General features: G+C 46.4%; 1 long non-coding RNA gene across 1 annotated transcript in view; it reads right to left on the reverse strand.

The window, feature by feature from the left end:
* Positions 1 to 21,294, reverse strand: part of LOC119390393 (uncharacterized) — a 45,923-nt gene that overhangs the window by 14,708 nt on the left and 9,921 nt on the right. The window contains exon 3 of the long non-coding RNA XR_005183302.2: positions 8,250 to 8,311. This is a non-coding gene — a long non-coding RNA (uncharacterized LOC119390393). The remainder of the gene's footprint in view (positions 1 to 8,249; positions 8,312 to 21,294) is intronic.

Consider the following 21,294-nt stretch of genomic DNA (forward strand, 5'->3'; position numbering starts at 1 on the left):
GCGAGGCAGAATTAACAAATTGATTTTCAGAGTTTCATGATAAAGTAAAACTTGGTAAAACAAGTTGTAAGGTATGCATGCTTGTGTGTTAGAGTGCCGTCTTAGGCATTGTATTTGCTCTAACCAAGTTGTGCCATTGAACTGGCAGCGGACTATGGCATTCAAGTATTATTCTTCACCTTTATGTGCAAAACAGTAATAACGAAGAGCAAGACTGGTAGAGCACAGCCAGAGTGCTGACTACGAACTGAATGTTGTTAGTAAAATCCAGCCATATATTGCAGTTTCAAAAAGTAATGTTAATTCTGCTGCCATATCTATTAATTGCGTGCTCACTATCTTGTCACCAGATGAAGCAAATTTTTGCATGCACACTCCTTGTACTGTAATGCTCAGTGACTTCCATATTCTTTTTTACTTTGTTTGGCCCCTGCCACGGTGGTCTAGTGGTTATGGCGCCCGAAGTTTGCGGGATCGAATCCCGGTCGCGGCGGCTGCATTTTCAATGGGGGCGAAAATGTTTGGGGCCCGTGTACTTAGATTGAGGTGCACGTGTTTGATTTCGGCCGTGTTTGGCATTTTTTCACATTTTCTTCTTTTTGAGGACGGCATAAAAAAAGAACGGATGTAATTCACAGTAATGCGTATTAAAACCAGCAAAAAAACTTTTCGACACATCATTTATAGTTTGCGCAAAATTCGGCCATGAAATCCGAAAACATTGCAGTGAGCAAAAACAGGAGGCCCGCGCCGCCACCTTCAAATATTTTTTTGGCGCGCTGGGAGCGTTTCTTGGAAATAAAATTTTCAGTTCCTTGCACTTTGAATGTGCCCACATAACATATAAAAAACCCAGGCAAAACAAAAATTGCGACCGGACAGGCATGTTCGATCTCTCGTGGAATCACCCTGTGGTAAAGTATGGTTCACACTTTTGACATAGAAGGTATTCATAAAGCTCTGGCACAGCGTGCTTTTCGTTCTTGCCCTCTTTTGCATTTTTACTGGGGAACGCAATGTGCTGGTCATGCACTGCAGTTATACCCATACAGAACTAATCAAATAATTTCATCGTGACGTGTGCAAAGTTTGTTATATTTTTCTCTTGGAACTTTTTGTTATAAGTGCCCTGTCCTTCTGTCGCAGGCTTCATCTGTCGCAAATCGCTGGCCACGAATGCAAAGAAAACCTTGGCCCCACTTCTGTCGAGGGAACCGAAGTTGCCTGAATAGATGAAGAGCGGTGGTGCTACCAATAGTGAACGACTGTGATTTTATAATGTGCAAGTGTATGAACAATCTCGTTACACTAATTTAACATTAATTGCATTCACTATTCAAGTGTTGCAATATTGTAATGTGTAAGCTTATGCACAGTTGCATAAGTGAGCTCTCAATCAAGCTTCAAGTTTGCAATCATATATTTTGGTGGAATTGATAGGGCACACATTCCACTTTAAATTGTGATCTGCTCCTTTACTGAGGGTGCATGCAGGTCCTTGAAAAGATTGAAAACCCTTGAAAAAGTAAAAGTACATTTTTAAAGCCCTGAAACCCTTGGAATTTCTTAGCATATAGTGTCCAATATTGACAATACTAATTTCTATCTGTGTTCTGTAAACATTTGTCTAGCAAACTGAGGGAACATGTCGTGCTCAGTGATGATTCCGCTACTGTGTTTACTTTGCTTGCATCACTGCTTGACCGATCATTCATTTCGTTTCCGCAACTGTCGGTCCGCCTTCTCCCCCTTTCTTTTGATTTGGCTCCTTGGGACTCGACTTCACTTCCATCGCTTATGCTAGTTTCTCTTCTTCTATAGCAAGCTCACTACGTGTGATAGATCTTCTAGCTCAACAAACATCCACTGTCCTATAATGCAGGCAAAATGTGAAAAAAAAAGTTGATGCTTTGTGCTAGAAACCAAGTACTTCTGACTAAAGCTGATTGCATTGCTGCTCAGGCTTAGTGATTGACTCCCATGTAGTGATTGTTATTGATCTTTTGTGTAGGCAAGAACCTTGACTTTATATGTAGAGGATATTTGCTAAGTTGATTGCTCTACTGGCATAAATCCAATTCGCACTTGACTCAATTGTTATCAAAGCCCAAAAACAGGAGAAGCATGATGACTGCATGGAGTCAAATTTATTCAACGATCAAATTGTAAAAATTGGGGAAAAATTTTGAAGCGGTCATTTCTACTTTGTTGTTTAGCAGGTCAGTACTCGGAAAAAGTAGAAGCGTCGTACATCACCGCCATAAAACTGAACAGTTTCTCAATGCCTGAAAAAGTGAGACGGGGGAACTGAACAAGATTACTTATCTAATATAAAAGATGTCCCAGCAGCTGCATTAATGCTGTGAATTTTGTGCACAGTAGGAAGCTAATATGATCAGGTAGAGTATCGGATGCATTATCTCAAGGTTGTAGATTTGGTCCCTATCAGCAGCAAGTTGATTTTTCATCCTGTTTAATTCCTTGCCATCTATGTCATAATTACTACTCTACAGTTAAAACCTACAAATTATGTCCTTTATACTTTCCTTGGCTTCATTGTCTCTCGGTTCTCACTTGGCTGAATCACATTTTGGTATTTCAAATGGATAAAGCTCCCCGTATTGTTTTGGAAACTTTGTTAGAGCAGAAAATTGATACTTGTGATGCTGCCTTCCATCCTACAAGAACCTTCCATAGGAATCCTTGAAGATCCTTGAATTTGGGCTTTGAAACCAGTATGAGCCCTGTTCACTCCTTCTGCACATTTCTTCCCATAGTGTGTGTGCCTTGTCAGCAGTGTTTATGCGCTTTTTTACCTTCTGATACCTGTAGTTGTCTAGAATTTATTTATTAAAGTGGTGCTTTACATAGTGTTTAACTTATTTTGTCTACTTGGATGCGGTTTGCACATTACAGTGGGAAGTTCTTGCTATGTCAAACCACAAATACTTAGAAACTTGAACAAAAGTTGTTGCTTAAAAATAAATATTTTACTTAGAAAACTGTTCTCTTCTTTTTTCCCAAGTTACACAGAAACTCGGCTAGTGTCCATTAAAACAAGCTAATAGTGAAGAAGAGAAGTTCATGGCAATGTTAATGTGTTGCTGCTTGGCATGTGCCTTGGTGTCGCCAACCTCGGGTGCAAATGGAAACCGCGGTTGGCTCTTGCGAAGAAATTATCTATGATGCCTCCTGTCCTGGACATGGCACTGAGGTATTGTGATCCCCGTCCACATCCAAGCCGTCTTTCATGCCGTCTAAGAACCAGAAGTTGTTGGGTTTTGATGAATCAATGCTGAAGTCACCGGTAATCATGAGGAACATGGTCACCTCGGCATAGTTATTATAGGAAGAATTGACCCCTATTTTTGCGTAATCCACGTAGTCGACGTTGCGGATCACGTGGACGAATGAATGGTAGCTTTCAGGTGTGCTCTGTCTTCAGTTCCCTAACTTTTCTTGCGTCCGCCGCTGTGGTGTAGTGGTTACGGTGCTCGGCGGCCGACCCGAAGGTGGCGACTTCGACCCCTGCCGGGCCGGTCGCATTTTGATGGAGGCGAAATGCAAGAGGCGCGTGTACTGTGCCATGTCAATGCAAGTTAAACAATACCAGATGTTCAAAATTTCTGGAGCCCTTCACTACGGCTTCTCTCATAATCATATAGTGGTTTTGGGACGTAGAACCCCAACATTTACTGTTAGTAACACTTTTCTTCGGTGTCAATGTGTATGTTCTCGGTTACCGCGTTGATTGAGATTCTGTATCACCTGTGGCACATACCCGCCTAACATGAACTCTGGTATGCGGGTATGTGCCACATGTGAATGTGAAAAGGGTTTCATGACGTAAGCGACAGGTATTTTGCGTTATTCATGTCATAACCAGAGAATCGTGTTCGTCATACACTCATCCTATGCTGTGCAAGCTGTGGTATATTACAACCTATGGAGACGACCAGGAGAGCGCCCGTACGTAGGCGTCTAGATAGATAGATAGATAGATAGATAGATAGATAGATAGATAGATAGATAGATAGATAGATAGATAGATAGATAGATAGATAGATAGATAGATAGATAGATAGAAAGAAAGAAACGCCCAATGTGCCTGAGGTTCGCTAAGAAATGCTTCGCATTTAAATATCCAACTTGAACCTTGTGTAGAGAGAGAAAATGTTTATTATGGCAGAAAAACTGACAGGTCAGCCTGAATCAATGTTCTGGCCTGCAACTCAGCACTAGGAAAGGGGAGAGTGGTAGTAAAGAGAGGGGAGAGAAGAAGCGGATGATGATGAGGGAGAAAAGTGGCGACAAAGTAAGTCCTTGAATGTCCAAAAACTATTTACAGTCTCTCGTCGAGCTCTGTATCACGCAAAACCATGTTCAGTGCTTTTAGAATATCGCGCTGATGACATGGTGGTGGTCCCAACAGAACTTTTTTTCTGAAACTTGCTGCTTCGATGACAACAAGGTAGTCACCATTGAATTTCTTTGCGAGAGGTATTGTGGGCAGACGCACAGGAGGTGTTCGATAGTCTCAGGAGTGCCACACATCTCGCAATTGGGACTGTCGGCACGGCCGATAAGGTGTAGGTAACGGCGTGTGAATGCCACACCTAGTCGTAGTCGGTGAAATAAGCTTGTAATGCAATTTTCATGGTTGGTGGGATTCTAACATTCATATTTGTGTCAAGTTCGTGAAGACGGCGGTGATGATGGTTTGGTAAAGACCAATATGCTGCTGTAGTCTCACGTAATTCAATATGGTTGCGGCATTGCAGAACAAAGCATCGTAAGCGGTAGATAATAATAGTTGTCATGGTTTGACGATGTAAAACGACTACATCATAATGAGAGATGCCGTAGTGAATGGTCCTGAAAATTACAGCCACATGGGGTTCAGTAACGCACACCTAAACTAAGCACACTGCCCTCTGTAGAATTTTGACTAGATGGAAATGCGGCCACCACGGCCGGGTTTGACCTCGCGAGCTTCTATTCAGTAGTCGAGCACCATAACCAGTAGGCACTGCGCCGACTAAAGAGGTAGATAAGTAGTAAAACACTTTTGGGCAAACTTGATTCAGGCATCGCAGACGTCACGCAAATAAAAAACGGTGAGAACAAGCGTCTAACTCTTATATTGGGTAAAACGTGTGAGCTCCTCATTCATGACCGTAACAGGGTGCATGACTCATCATTCTTTTCAGCATGGTCGCTCTCTATTGTGTAGGTTCTGTACCATACACCACTAGCCGCGTTGCGCCTGCAATCTGATTTTAAAAAGCCACAGTGTCACCGCAAGGCCGAAGCACTAGACGCCATAGCAACAATTTATGTTATACGAAGTGAGGCTGACAGCCAACTCTTATGGATCCGATCTCGCGTAACTCTTTAAAATGCTGGTGTAAGAGAATACGGCCCCTCCATGGAGGGAATCCTCTTCCGCACAGTCTCTTCTCGTTGCGCTGCACTTCGATGAGTATAGAAAGCGCCCGCTGATGGTGCCGAAAACACGCGCGCCAGCGATCGCGACCGCGTCCATAGAATCAAAGTTCAAAGCTGCTGCTCGAGCGACACGCTCCCCCTCCTCCCCTCCTCGTGCCTCTTAATGCTCGCTCAAGACGGGCGGGGCGTTTCCTATCTGCTCCCACGGAAGCCTCCCGAGCGGGGTGATGTTATCGCATGCTCCGAGCGACGCAGGTGGGCCGGCTCGTTTGATCTCTCTGCTTCAGCCTCTTTCGTCGGTGAGCGTAATATCACCTCGCTATTGACCACGTCGACACACCTAAACCGCCAGCACATTCCTAGTGTAAGACGAAAGTGGACGAAGTGTACAGAAACAGGAACTTGTCATGTCTGAACTAGCATATGAATGTGTCCGAGATGTTTGAGAACGATGCAGGGAATGCGTACCGACCTTCACAGGTGCGTTAGACGGGCGGCGGCGTTAAGCCTAATTCGATGGCTAACGCGATCAGACTTCCTGCACGGCCTCCGAGAGTTGTACCCAAAAGCGGATCTCTGGCGGCTGCGTTCGTTGCGTTGAAGCGCGTTCCGTACCTCTCTTTTCTGTCGAGAGGTAATTGTGAAATCTTCGTTACGTCAAAATGACATTGCAGAAGAAGAACCGGAAACAGAGGGCACGCTGCTCGCGGAGCTCCCGCCATTCAGTGGTGGCTGAAATGGACAGTCCATTGCATGGACACATCGCGAACACCTCCCCGGTGAAGGGATGTATTTTTTATGTTCAGAGTTCCCTTTCATGTTAGAAGACAAACGGCAGCGCGCTGCAATAATATTGCGTCGGCGGCGGCGGCGCCGTGATCACCCTCCGGACTTCGGCGGTTGCGCGAGTGGCGTGAGCAAAAACAGGCGGTGGTGGTGGCTCGGCGCGGCGCGGCGGCGTACAGGTCTAGACAAAAGTGAACTCCTGCTGTCTCCTTGTCGAAATATGCGTCACGAGAGAAATCGCTTGATTACGCGAGTAAAAGTAAAGGGCTTGAGGATGAACTTTAGCCACGAATACAAGCATCTTGCAAGATTCTTGCACCCTGTCCGTCAAGAGGCACTTCGTATACAGAGTGACCAGTTTTTCTAACGTAATCTGCCCACCGTCTTTCAACCACGCAGCCGAACCATGAGATTGAAGTAACTGAAATAATCAGAGTGAAATGGAGCTCATTCGGCACGCATTCTCAAATAATGAATGGTAGTTTACCGCTGTCCCTCAAAAGGAAGGCATATAACAGCTTCATCTTACCGGTACTTACCTATGGAGCAAAACCTGGAGGCTTACAAAGATCGTTCATCTTTGAGGACAACGCAGCGAGCAAGGAAATCAAAATATTATGTGTAACCTTAAAGGATAAGAAGAGAACAGATTTGCACAAAAGAGCAGACTGAATTGCCGTGCCGACACTGCCGTGCTGGACAGGGCTCGCGTACGTTGCACTTGATCCGGCGCTCCCTAGGTGACGCACGTCTCGCCCTTGTGAGCTAGAAGTGGGGTAGTGCGCTCACTGACGTCCAACGCGTGACACCGCCAATGTATCCTTTCGTACTAAGGAATACACCAGGACTGCGTGAAGCTGATTAAGCATGTGCGAGCAAAGCATAGACGCTACAACAGCTTGTAGTCCGCGCCACACTTCTGCTTTCTGTGAAGTGACAGTGACGTCTGGAGTGCATTCCGTCGTAATATCGATACCAAACGGCTACAGCGCTGCACGAGCACTAGCTTGATTTCGTCTGACGAATACTTAGGTCATTCACTAACAACCACGTCTATAGCCTACTCTGCTCATTTCCCGCCAATAGAGTGCACCATGCGAGCCTGTAATATACCAGGGGTAAGCCTTCTTGCGTCCACTAGTTTTATGACACAGAAATGGGCGTCGCACCACTTGTGGCGCATGCAGTGACACGGCGGACAAGCCATTGGGTCCACCGCCCGACTCAATCGCAGGCGTGGCTCTCTTTGCGCTCACGAGGTTAGTGGCAGAGTGCTACGTAGTAGTGAATATATAAATGCAAATGACATCCAGGTCGTCTGTGCGTATCTTGCATACACAGTACAGAGAGTGTGCGTACTTTCATTATGCCATTATTCTATGCAAATATTCTATGCATGTATGCCTTTATGCGCACATTTTGTATTGCAAGACCTCGTAGTTCGCGCAAGGCCTGATCGTTTGCAGCGACATCCCCATGTTGGCTCGCGTAAGTATACAGCACGCTCTTTTGTTTGAAGTTGCCGTTAGATATAGGATATGTCGCAATACAGAAAGAACTACGCGTGATACGTAGTTGGAGGAAGTCTTTGCGTGTTTAGAGTCCATTAAAGGTGAGATGAAGTATCAATGGATTTTACTTTGGAAGTGAGGAGAGCCCCGTGTAGCGATCGGTTGCTCTGGGGAGAAGCAGGCGCGCTGACCACTGCGGACCTGCAGTGGCCGGCCACTGCTAGTGTAAGTTTATCTACAACGCAAGGTCTTGGAGGCGCCGCTTTGTATGGCCTGGCGTGTTCACACAGGCTCATATTCTCGCTAGGTGTAGATCGCAGTTGCCGCAACTGCGATTCTTAACACTTTCTGTAATAAACATGAGGCCGACGACTCGGCATCTCGTACGTCGTCGCTCTCCCTATACAGGCAATAATTAGTTTCCTAACATACAAGCAGAAGACACAAGACAAAACGAATTCTAGAACGCTAGAATGAAGGAAAATCAATGTTATGCAGACGTACCAAACAAGGTGACCCGTCAGGCCGCGAAGTGCCATTTGGAAATATGCAAGTTATGTGTTTTCCTGTAATACAGAATAGAACATCAACATTATTCACATGTGTGATCGATACTATTAAGATTACCTGGGAAATAACCACTACTAGTGGTTACCGAAAACCCGATGCGCAAACATTAATAGGAGAGTAGCATAATGCTCCCAGACCGTAAAGCTGGTAAGTACAATATTGCCACGGGCGCTTCTGTTTCTATCGTTATGCCACCTGTCCGTTACACATGTAACCACTACCTTGCGCAAACCACGCTAGAATGGCTGGGAACGTTCCCGGTTATTTTATCTTCCGATGAGATTGGGTGCCCAACGCGAACAAATACTTTGAGGACGCTTGAGCATCGCTGTCAAGAGTATAGCGTGATAACATAGTCGCACCGTGTTCGTAGCGCCTTCCCAATCGCTATAGTAGCTTCGCTTCCCGGTGAACGCCTAAACCGTGCCTCAAGGAAGGTCAAAGTACGGACGTTCTGCGGATCCAATATCCATGCATGCGACGCGAAGAAACACGGTCCGTCAGAGGTCACTGGCCGCATTTCGCTAAGCAAAGCGTGACCAGCAAAATTCATTACCTGAAGGCTTCTAAGCGTCCAACCAAGCATAGCCGTTCATACGAAAATGCTGAATCGGTATACACAGTTGGGCCTCTTTTTCGCACACACACACACACACACACACACACACACACACACACACACACACACACACACACACACACACACACACACACACACACACACACACACACGCGCGCGCGCACAAACACACACACACACACACACACACAGGAACACTTACAGGTGGCTGCAGCACACCACGTAATCATGTGTAGAATCTTAGCAATATACAGAGGAAGGGGTTTGATCTACGCATGTCTCACGAAGGAATGCCAGATACATTGATTGTTGTCCCACCGACATACAGTGGCGCTCAGACGGCTGGCGCATTCTCGAAAATGCTGATGGTTTCGCGAAAACTTTTGGTGGTGCAAACCAGCATATTGAGACGCATCAGACGAATCACAATTCGCCCGTCGAAATCGCGTCCTTTCTGCAACGCATATTGCAACAGTTTTGTTAGTCGGTGCTCTCGCAATTGAAGCAGTCGGCCGCGGAGAAATCCCGTTGGTGCACGTGCAAGCTGCACTACTCCGATGAGCTGACGCACGCTAACACGAAGCCAAAGGCAAAGAACGTAACTGCGTCAAGGGTGCCTCGGCGACGCCAGTGCGGCCAGTCTACCTCTCTGGTATCGAGACGCTTTAACCATTACCTCCGATATCGCGTGCAATCACGGAGGAAGCGCTAGTAAGCGTCGATCGTGAAGCATTTCTTCTTTTCACCTCTCACAGACGGCAGCACCGCCCCGCTCCGCCCGCCGCGAAAGAGAATGTGTGAAAGATATAAGGCGCGGTCGCGCCGCGTTTAGTATTTCCCGAGTTAGCTTACTCGGTAGGGCGTCGGGCGCTTGCCGTCGCGGCCGCACCGTCGTGGGTTCGATTCCCAGCGGGGTAACTTTTTCTTGGTTTTTTTCTTTCTCACCCGTTGGCGTCCATTTTATCAACGTCATATCCCTGACGGATGTACTTGGTGGACCCCGGCATAAAACACTTTCGTGTTAATATAATGGGATCTTCGGCTGGCGGCACTCGAGGCGTTTTTGCGCACTCGTGCGGTGCCGTACGTTCGTCTGGTCACCACTGGTGCGGTGCCGCACGTTCGGCTGGGCCGGCCACGACACGAGTGCACGCCACCGCGCCACCGTGGAGATCGACGGTGGAGTGTGGTGCAATCCCGTCGTTCAGCGCGCGCCGGCAGACGAAGCGGGGACGTTCCATCAGTGCAAGCGCAATTTACAGCTGTCGCTGCAGCAGAACACGGCCGGACTGCTGGTAAAACATGCATAGGCTTTAAATCATCCGGCCGTGCTCACACAAAACTACTTCTGCTGTCGAGATTTCACCGGAGAGCGAAGACGATGCAGAAACTGCTAACCTTCGTCGAGTTTGTGCAAAACTCACGCACCAAACGCGCGTGGAGAACAGACGAGCACACGCTGGACGCACAGCGTCTCGCAAGCGTCTCCAATCGTCTTGCTTTCCGTCGTTTGCGCTCTTAATCCCAGTACAAATTCGCCATTACTAAGTGTCGTCTGCTGAATTTCGACTGCTGTGCTCGTATCGGTGACGGCGCTGCTGTCGCATATTCGAGTTACACGTTCGCCTGGCCCGCAGCGGGGCCTGAAACTCGGGCGGTGTTTGACGTAACTTCCCTTCCACCGCCACGATGCCAGCGCGGTTCAGCCGAAGATCCCATAAGTGAGAGAAATATAAAACGCACAAATGGAATGTGTGCGTGTTTCTTTTAAACACGAAAGTGTTTCATGCCGCGCTCCACCAAGACATCACTGACGTATTTCCGTCAGTGAAAATGGCGCACTCATAGATGACAAAAAAAAAAAAGATTTAGAAGAAAGAGTTAACTCGCCGGGAATCGAGCCCACTGCTTCTCAGTACGCGACAAGAGGTGCCTGGCGCTCTAGCCACTGCGCCACCGACGCACATGCAAAAGGTTCCACATACGCGCCTATATCTCGTACACATTCTCTCTCAATCACTGCTCTTGCTAGGCGGGGCAGTCCCGCCGTCTAAAAGCGGTGAAGTACTGCGTCAAGACACTAACGAGCGCCGATAGGGAGTGATTTGTTGACGAATCAGTTATGGCGCATTCACACTTGAGAAACGAAGAGAAAGCGAAAAATTGAGGGACCCTGAAGCTTCGTCTTTAAGAGTTGAACGCGATAGCGAAATCCGGCCCCTAGTGCGCACTTCAACCACTAAGTGCATACTTATTAATGTGTATTGTTACACACACACACGCACACACACACACACACACAGACGCACGCACGTGCGCGAATGGTACAGGTTTTCGACCTAAAGCAAGAGTCGCATGGCCTCCAAGACACACGCAGCACACCCGCCATCTCAGAGGCCATGAAGAGTCGAGACATATTTCTCACAATGCCTCACAGATGGCAGCACATTATCTAGCGCTTGCTGTTTGCTTGATCATAGCCTTCTATAGAAGACCGGCGTTGGCTTGATATGTTTTCCGCTAGATGGACATAGTTGTCCATCTTTAGAGCTGTTTGAAAATTCGTGTGTGTGTTTTTAGCGGCGATGGCTGCACTATCCAGGCTTGTTTCGACGTAGTTTGATGGCCCCCCGATTGCGCCTACAAATCGCCGAATGGGCTCGTTTTCGTCGTGACACCTGCCGAACAAAATGCGTTAAGGCGACTCCTTTAACCACATGACATTTATGTAGGGTTTTTTTCGAAGCAGCTGCAAGTAACATCGTGGATTTGTGGTAGGACACCTGCTTGCCACGCGAACGGCCCGTGTTTGATTCTCAATGGGAACGAATATTTTATTCTTTATTTTATTTGCTTCTCTCTCAATGTTTCGGTCACGGACGATTTTCCGCACACAACCAACGGTGCCGACACCGTTGGTTGTGTTGGTTGCGACCGTTGGTTGCGACAGGAGATCTCTAACCATATCGCGTTGAAACGTCACAGCGGCCGCAAAACCGTGTTCGAGCGAGTCCAAAACGTTCATATTTGTTCTGCCCACCTGTATGCCCCCGCCGCTTTCGCCATTTGGAGAATTCATTCCATTTTGCCCCATTTCTGATACTTTAATTTCGTACCGAATTCATGCTCTGCATGCGAAACAAGGAAAACTGACGACGCTTTGAAGGGGTGCATAGAGCGCACCAATGTTTTAAGGCGAAAGCCTTAGATGCCCCATCAAACACAAAAATGGACCATTGGTGTCGACGTCTTGCGTCGGCGCGACCTGCACGAGTGATGCAGAAAATCATCATGACGTCACAGATCGTCAAACGTTGTGACGTCATCGTGGCGACATTATGAATCATCATGATGCAATCGCATGACATCGTCGCTTGGCCGAACGTTCGCCGATCACGGAGGCCGCGCAAGACCACTTTAGGTGAGGAAAACGTTCGGAGGGACGCGTGGGTTGATCGGCACATCGACTGAGAAGAAAATGAAGAAGAACCTAGATTTCGCCTTTGAGTAGTCTTAGGCGTTTGCATAGGGGACACTGCGAGTTTTTATTATGTGCTTGCTGATACTGTATTTGAGCGGGATTCGCGATATTCGGTGTACACGTATGCGTTAACGACGTCCGCTACCACTACAGTGAAATCATGATCATAGGCATTAGTCCTCAGTATGCAGTTGTGCCACCAGGCGTCGACGTGGTTACATCCACGTCAAACGCTGCTATAGCTGCCAGTCAATAGACGTTGTACAAGCTCTCACATATCAGTGCACCAGGGGCGTAGCCAGGGGGGGGGGGGGCTTATGGGGCTTTAGCCTCCCGCCGAAATTTTTCGTGCTCTCACACCACCAACCAGTGGCGTCACCCGGGTGGTGGGATTTATTGGGCTTCCGCCTGATTATCATTTATTTAATTATTTATCTTTTTCTGACCCTCAAAATGTTAGCAGAAGCAAGTTTAATATCGGGCTCTAGACAGATGGCTCAAAAGTGGATGATGACACAAAACATCGACTGCTAGCTTCTCCTTGGATTCCTCCGCCATGCTATATGTTTAAGTCTATGAACGATTTTAAGCAGAAACGAAGGTTTACGTGGCTTGGCTGGACAAGTACCGATGGCTTAGCTACTCAGCGCTTCAAGAGGGTGTGTTTTGCCGAGTGTGTGTCCTTTTTAGCAGAAGTGAGATTGGCAAGGGCCAACATGCGCGCACTAAATCGCTCGTATCCAAGCCATTTCAAAAGTGGAAGCACGCCCTCGAAGTCTTCGGTGCACATTAAGTCACTAAATATCACACTGACGCTCATCTGGTAGCCGATAGTTTTCTTGAAACCTTCTCAGGATGTGTGCCCAGTGTTGTTGATCAACTGGACCATGGCAGGCAAATTCAAATAAGAGAGAACCGAAGGAAGTTACAGCCTATTGATGAGACAGTTCTTTTTTTGCGGGCGGCAAGGTGTGGCTCTCCGTGGACATAGAGACAGTGGTCCCATGGATTCAAGCACAGCCTCCTCTACAGATACAGGCAACTTCAGAGCGCTGCTTCGCATGCGCGCGGATTGTGGCGACACAGATCTAAAAAAGCACTTGGAAAATTGCCCAAATAAGGCCTCATATTTTAGTCCAGATGTACGAAACCACATTATCCAAATCTCTGCTGCAATCATCAAGGAAAGCCTAGTCGCAAAAGTAAACGCTGCAGGCTGCTTCTCCGTACTTGCTGATGAAACGACGGATGTTGCTGGTATCGAGCAGCTTACTGTTTGTGCAAGGTACCTTAATAAGGATGCGAACGGAATCGAAGAAGTGTTCTTATAGGCTTTGTGCCAATTCACGACCAAATGGCCGGGCCCTCGCCGACACCATCATAAGGCTCCTTATAGAAATGGGAATTAACATGCAGCATCTCTGTGGTCAAGGCTACGATGGTGCAAGTTGGATGGCCGGCAAAACGAATGGTGTTCAAGCTGCTGTTCGTGAGAAATATCCAACCGCACTCTATGTACTCACTGCGCGTTGTGTGTGCGGCACACACATCTAGTTGTGTGTGCGGCATGCTCCATCACAGACATCCGAAACTGTTTTGGGACTCTGAAGGCGACGTCAGTCTTTTTCCGTAAATCTTCTAGCCGCTCACACGTTTTGCGAAAAATGATAAGTTTGAGCTGTCCTGAGTCTACAAAGCAGCGCCTCTTGCGACTATGCGAAACGTGCTGGGCCGAGAAGCACGACGCAGTGCTTTCATTTGCGAGCCTCTTTGTGAGCACTAGAGGAGATTAAGTTTAACGGAAATGACGAAAGTCCAGTGCAGGCAAACAGTCTAATGTTGGCACACTTTTCACCAGCGTTCTTTGTAAGCCTGCATGTGACGGAGCACGTGTTAGCACTGACTTTGCCACTGTCAAAGAAGCTGCAGACGAGGAGTATCGACATGAGCGCTGCCAGTGAGGACAAAGAAGTGGTACAGCAGACAATTGAAAGTGACCGCAAGAACACGAATGCTTCATTCTCAAAAATAGTTGCACAAGTGCAGCCATTGGCAGAAAAACTGAATGTGGAGATCACCAGCCATCGAGCCGGTGTCTGGAAGCAACACCTTGTGAGCAATGCATTCGAAAGCGCGGAAGAATATTTTCGCAGAAACCTGTTCATTCCTTTCATAGACCACGTACTAGCCCATTTAAACCAACGGTTCGAAAAGCACAGGGCACTTCTAAAGGACTTTTCAATAATTGTACCATCCGCAATACCACCAATGCAAGATGATCGGGAGAAAGAAGCAGAAAATCTCCTGAACGTCTTTGCGCATGACGTCGAAACGAGGGCTGGTATTGGAGAACTGCGCCTATGGTGGACAAAGTGGGCGAACAAAGCAGCAAACCAGCGCCCCGGTACTGGAACCGATGCCCTCTCTCATTGCGACAGCAGGTTCTATCCGACTGTGTAAAAGCTACTCCAGATTCTAGTCACCCTTCCAGTGACCACTGCCATGGCAGAGAGAACGTTTTCAAGCATGAGGTTACTGAAGAACTACTTACGCTCCACGATGTCTGAGGAACGCCTGGTTGGCCAGGCACTTCTGTACGCCCACAGAAATGTCCACATCAGCGTGTCGGAAGTCACTGACCGTTTCGCTAAGCTTCCTGCCCCGGTCAACGTTGTCCTTTGATACCGAGCAGGACAAAAATCAGCGCAAACGAAAGGAAAAGACACTGCTGTTCCAGAGTTCAGGTCAATGAGCCCGTAATTCTGACACAATATTATTTTTCACCACCATTTAAAGCCGTGAGGATTTTGTACCTTTTAGCAGTTAACACTGTGACCTAATATAAACATAAGAATACGGGCATTAGGTGGACATTACCAGCCAATCGACAGCTTCACCTTGTTCACTGAGAGGTCGGCATACGCGGCGTTACCAAACAAACTTAACTATTGCGAAGCCGTACTAGCAGCATTGTTTGTTACTTTGATTTGTCGTCTTTGTTCTTCATTGCTTTTTGAACTAGAAGCGGCAACCTTCCTTTTATATTGAGTGCACAATAGTGGTTCGCACTTTTAAAACAGTTTTGAAATAGTTTCTTTCGGTATTTCTGCGCTCTTCCTTTATAGTTCTGTCCACATGGTGCGTCCGAGACAGCTGCTTGGCCCAAGGACATATCAGTTGGGCATTATGTATAGTGATCATTGCTTAGTTCCGTTTATTGATTGCATATTTAAATGCACATTTGTGAAGTTTTGCGTAAGCTTACTGCGCACTGTTTCTGACTTATGTTTTACCCGTATTCGAGGTGTACTTTCCCATTCTTGCTTTTCCCTGGCCACATCATTTGTGCAAAAAGATGAAAATTTTGCGTAAACAACCTACATTAAAATATTTGATGTCGTCTTGGTTATTTTGTGGACTTCATTTTTTTGTTATCAGGCGCTTCTTCAGTTCAAAACTGATGCAGTTCCGAAGTTTACGTGATATTTGTCGTACCTGTTACACACAAAAAAATAGTGAAACGATTGAAGACAGTTATTCCTGGAAAGATTTTGCGGGCATGCCAACATAATATTTTTACGAAAAAAAACACATTTTTTACTCCTTCTTAACAGAGGGCAGCATTCAAGAAGTGATTTGCAACATCTAATACAAATTGTCACTGGTAATACATGTTAATGATAATACCAGTGACAATGTATGTACATGGTAATACATGTACATACCCACGCCTTTTTTGGTAAATTATGAAACCAGACGACAAAACCACAGTCTCTCTTTGTGACACTTCTGGATCCCCCGTTGCCGATTACGACGTTCCATCCGTCAACTCTGCATTTTGTCCTGTCTTTACTAACGAACGTAACAACGAACTTCCTGATTTTCCACAGTTTGCTTTTCCACCAATGCCAAAGATTGAATTCAATTCAGAGGGAATTGTAAAAGTTATTAACGAATTAAAGAACTCTTCGTCATGCGGTATAGGTGGCATAAACGCCAAAATTCTGAAAAATACAAACCATGTATGCAGTTCCATACTGTCAATCATTTTTCAGCATCCACTTGACAAAGGTGATGTCCCATTAGACTGGATAGTTGGGAAGGTCATTCCGGTCTTCAAGAAATGTGACCACTCATTTGCAGGTAATTACCGACCAATCTCGCTCACTAGTGTTTGTTCAAAGATCATGGGACACGCCATCTTTTCTCATGTTGCTACATTTTTATCATCCGTAAACTTCTTTCACCCAAACCAATATGGCTTTCGTAAAGATCACCCATGCGAGACCCAACTAACATTATTCCTGCACGACATTCACCTTCATATGGACCGTAACGTCCCAATTGACACACTGTTCTTACATTTTGAAACAGCCTTCGATAAGGTACCCCACTCCCGTTTCCTTCTAAAAACCTCGCGTCTAAACCTTCATCGGCATGTTTTCAACTGGATTAAAGCATTCCTAACAAACCGTAAACAATTCGTGCATGTTAATGATCACTCATCCGACCTCTCCCATGTCTTGTCAGGCTTGCCCCAGGGCACCGTCCTAGGGCCTCTTTTATTCCTAATATACATTAACGATATTCCGCTTTCCGTTGAATCTAACATCCGTCTTTTTGCTGATGATTGTGTCCTCTACCGCCCTATAAATAACCCCACCGATGTCTCCCCTCTACAGCATGACCTCTCACGTATTCAGCAGTGGTGTACCACCTGGTTGATGTCCCTTAATGCGAAAAAAAAAACATTACTAATTTCTTTCCATCGTCACCGAAAGCACACACCGGCTACTTACACAATAAACAACTGTCATATAGCTGCTACTGACTCGATTAAATACCTGGGTGTCCATCTTTCAAGTGACCTATCTTGGGGCGACCATATAAATCACATAATTCACTCCGCTAACCACGCTCTCGGGTACATACGCCGTAACATTTCCATGGCACGACCTTCCGTTAAACCACTCGCTTATAAAACCATTGTCAGACCAAAACTTGAGTATGCATCTGCTGTCTTTGACCCACACCAAACTAATCATATCAAAATTCTTGAGTTAGTAGAGAACCGAGCAACCAGATTCATTCTTTCAGATTATTCCCGCGACTCGAGCATCTCCGCCCTCAAATCCCAGCTAAAACTTTCTACCCTCACTCGTCGTCGTCGTATTGCACGTCTCTTCCTTTTTCACAGATTCTTTTATTCAACCCCGGGGAAAAACCACCTCATCCAGCCGGTCCATCGAGGTCATCGCACAAGTCATCCAAACGCTTTGATTCCGCCACGTGCCCGCACCACCTCATTTCAGCAGTCCTTTCTGCGCAAAGCCCGAGACGGGAATGACCTTCCGAACGAAGCAGCAGTCATCCGCGATTTTGCGCGCTTCAAAAATGCCACCCAGGAAGTAGACTCAAGCACACCCACCTTCATCGATACCGCAATTTTTGTGTCGCCCACCCCTCATGTAAAGCCCCATATGGGACCTTTGAGAATATAATAAATAAATAAATAAATAAATAAATAAATAAATAAATAAATAAATAAATAAATAAATGTTATTCATATATTTAGTCGTTGCGTTGTAAAAATTCAATGAGGAGGTCGCGCTGCAACGTGAGACCCCCCCCCCCCCCCCGAACAAAATTCCTGGCTACGCCACTGCACTGCACAGTCACGGCCGGACTGCAGGGGTGCGCGGAACGGGAACGGCCGTGCCACAATAGACGATCAACTACTTCTTTGATAGCACGTTTCGCTTTCGTATTGTACCTATTCCTTTGACGGAGGGAGTGGTCATGTTTTTTTAACGCGAAAGTGTTTTATGCCGCAGTCCACCAAGACTTCAGCGATATATTTCCGTCACCGAAATGACATCGCAAGAATGCACCCAATCAGTTGGCAAAGAAAAACCTAAAGAAAGGTTCCTTCAACGGAAGTCGAACCAGTGACCCCTAAGTACACGACAACAGATGCCGGGCACGCTATCCACTGCACCACGCTCAAACACCACGGCTTTACGAACGCACCATTTATGTCTCACACTTTCCTCTCACCGTGCTCGGTCCGTGTGGTGGTGTGGCCGTCTTGGAGCGGTAATGTGAAGCAATAAATTATTACCGCGGCTTCCGCGATTACCTCCTGCAATGCGTCGTTGCTACGCGTCCGTCCCATTCGGCTCGTTTCCAATAGAAGTGCAATTTTGTCAACGCCTTTAGACACCGCGAGGTTGGAGCGGTGGTGGTGGTGGTTTCTTTATTGCTCCCAGAACAAAAAAAAATAATAAAGAGAGGACCAGTACGAAGACTGAAGCTTTGTTTTGGAGATATTGGTGGTCTTGCATGTTCATTTGCGTGATTTCTGTGAATTCTGTGAGACACTGTAAATAATGGAACTGCTGTTTTTATCAGGTTACCGGTGACATATGACCCCTTGTTGCGTAAGCCGTATTTCGGCAGCGACTGATTTAATATGCATCAAAACTATCTATCATGATTCATGGCTCGTTAGTATTTGTTGTCCTATGCGCTCTTTAGGGCTACCGCGAATGATTTTTTACTAGTAAGAAGAAAACTATCACAACACCATGTTGTCAAAAAACGCCAGGCCTGCGCTGAAACCGCAGAACAGTCACAGCGAAAGCTCGACGAGCGGCATTTCTAAAGCACCGTTGTAAGCTCTCTTGGGGCTACTAATACAAGTAAACTAGCAAGGTGCCCACTACGCCATAAATCAAGTTTTTTGTGAAGTTCGGAAGCACCTCCTAAGCCATTATCCGTCATTCTGAGGAAAAGCGAGGCACCAGCTACACGTCTGTAAGCATTATGTGCACTTTGTTGACGCGACGACTGATGACGACGAAGAATTATCGCTCAACCCTTTGTAATGGGTTGGAAGCTTTAAACGGCCCACCGGTTATGTAATTTGCACTAGGTGATGCCCGGTCGCTATGTCCCTCTAACGCCATGCTGTATAACATACGTTGACGTGGGAGAGAGGTGGGGGGAGGGAGCAAAGAACTTTACTGAGACCCCGAGGAAATAGATCATGCGCTTATGGGCTTCTTTGGCAATTAATACAAGCACTTGCGAGGAACCCACTATGATATAAATCATTGTAATTTTTCAGAAGTAGGAAAGCAGGCATTATGCCATTTTTCGTCATTCTACGGAGAGCCGTTGTACCTGCTAAACGCATGTAAGGCATTATGCGCACTTTGTTGATGCTCTGCCTGATGACGATGAAGAATTATGGCGGAGCCCTTTGTAATGGGTTGGAAGCATTCAACAACCTTCTCGTTGCGCAATTCGCATTGTGTGACGCCTGATTACAGAATTCGCGTTGTTCGACGTTTGGTGTTTATTTTAACCTTCTACCACGCTATATTGCATTTGTTAATGTGGTTCCTTCCCGACATGAAGCCTGTATAGGACCTTTTTGCAAAGCAGTTTCAAGCACCGGCATGGCTCAGAGGTTGTTTACTAGGCACCCACGCAGAGGGCCCAGGTTCGAACCTCGTTCCATCTTGGAATTTTTTTCTTATTTCGTTTTTCTTTTCTTATTTCGAGCGATAGTGGTTACGGACACCGCCAACGGCGGCGGCGGCGGCGGACAACTACGGCGCCAAAAACGGCCGGTGAAATGATCTCATTACAGCTTTCGCTGTAAAACCATGACTCTGTTGCCCACGCACTGTAATTCTTATTCGCTGCGGTATTATCGGCTGCAGAGGAGGTCGCCTATACAATTAGAATGAAAGAGGAATGACTGGACTGACATATACACTGGATTACATATTTCCCAAGACAGATATGACATCAGATATGCGCGCATGGACAAGTCTATAAGTATAGTTATTGTCAACGAATAAGTTACGCTTTCGATTTCGAAAGTCTTATTAACGAATTCTAGCAGCTTGACCAGAGGAGCATAATTACATTGGATGATGGATGGATGAATAAACTTTATTTGCTCTGAAATAAAACACGACAATATGGTTGAACATAAATTCTGTGTCTCTGGAGCATAAGTAGTACCGACAATACACAGGGCGGGCTGATACAGATTCATTATTATGGAATATCACCAATTAATGAAACGAAATTGCTCAGAAGTGGAATAAATCGATAGAGCGTAAGTGGGCCTGACAATGTGGCGAGATTGTATCGATTCATGGTCATAAACGACACAAGAAGTAAGACAAAATTACCTAAGCGTGCCAATCGTTTACATGACAGCAGTTCATTGTGGCACATGTAGTATTGTTTTGTTTTAAAACATCCTGTTGGGCACTAAATATACCATCTTACTCTCCGTTACTGCGATTTCACTGGAGAGTGCACAAATAAAAAAAATATAACTTGATGCCCACGATAACTAACAGACGGTACATCTGCGCGTTAAGCAGCAATAAAAGTGTAGAGCGTCGCTGTTTGGTGAAAAAAATCACAGTTTCGCCGCAAGGGCGAAGCAATGAATGCGATAGCAAGAAACTAATGCTATACGAAGTGAGGCTTGCCAATGGATACTCTCAGTTTGAACAGCGCTCCTGTTACAAAGGCGACCGAAGCAGCGAAGGAAACTTGCGTGCTTCAAGTGTCGAGCTGTGACACTTGATAGTTCGCGCTCATCTTCTGTTTGTTCGTTTAGCGGCGTCGTTTAGCGGCGCTCTGTAACATGAGCGCGGACATCACGGTTGAAGCTTGAAACATCCCTCTTGCCCTCACCACGAGAAAACCGCGCGAGCAGACAGCGGAAGGCCAAGGTTCTCCTTGCGCAAATATAAGAAGAAGCGAGCGAGCTCGCCGACGACTTTTAAATGCGCTCGTCGCGCTCCTAGCGCCATCTCCCTGGTAATGAAGAAACGCTTATGAGCGCCGGCCATCTCTGAGACCGTCCAGCGGCAAAGGGTGTGCAT

This window comes from Rhipicephalus sanguineus, chromosome 4 (genome assembly GCF_013339695.2).
Source record: "Rhipicephalus sanguineus isolate Rsan-2018 chromosome 4, BIME_Rsan_1.4, whole genome shotgun sequence".
Lineage (NCBI taxonomy): Eukaryota > Metazoa > Arthropoda > Arachnida > Ixodida > Ixodidae > Rhipicephalus > Rhipicephalus sanguineus.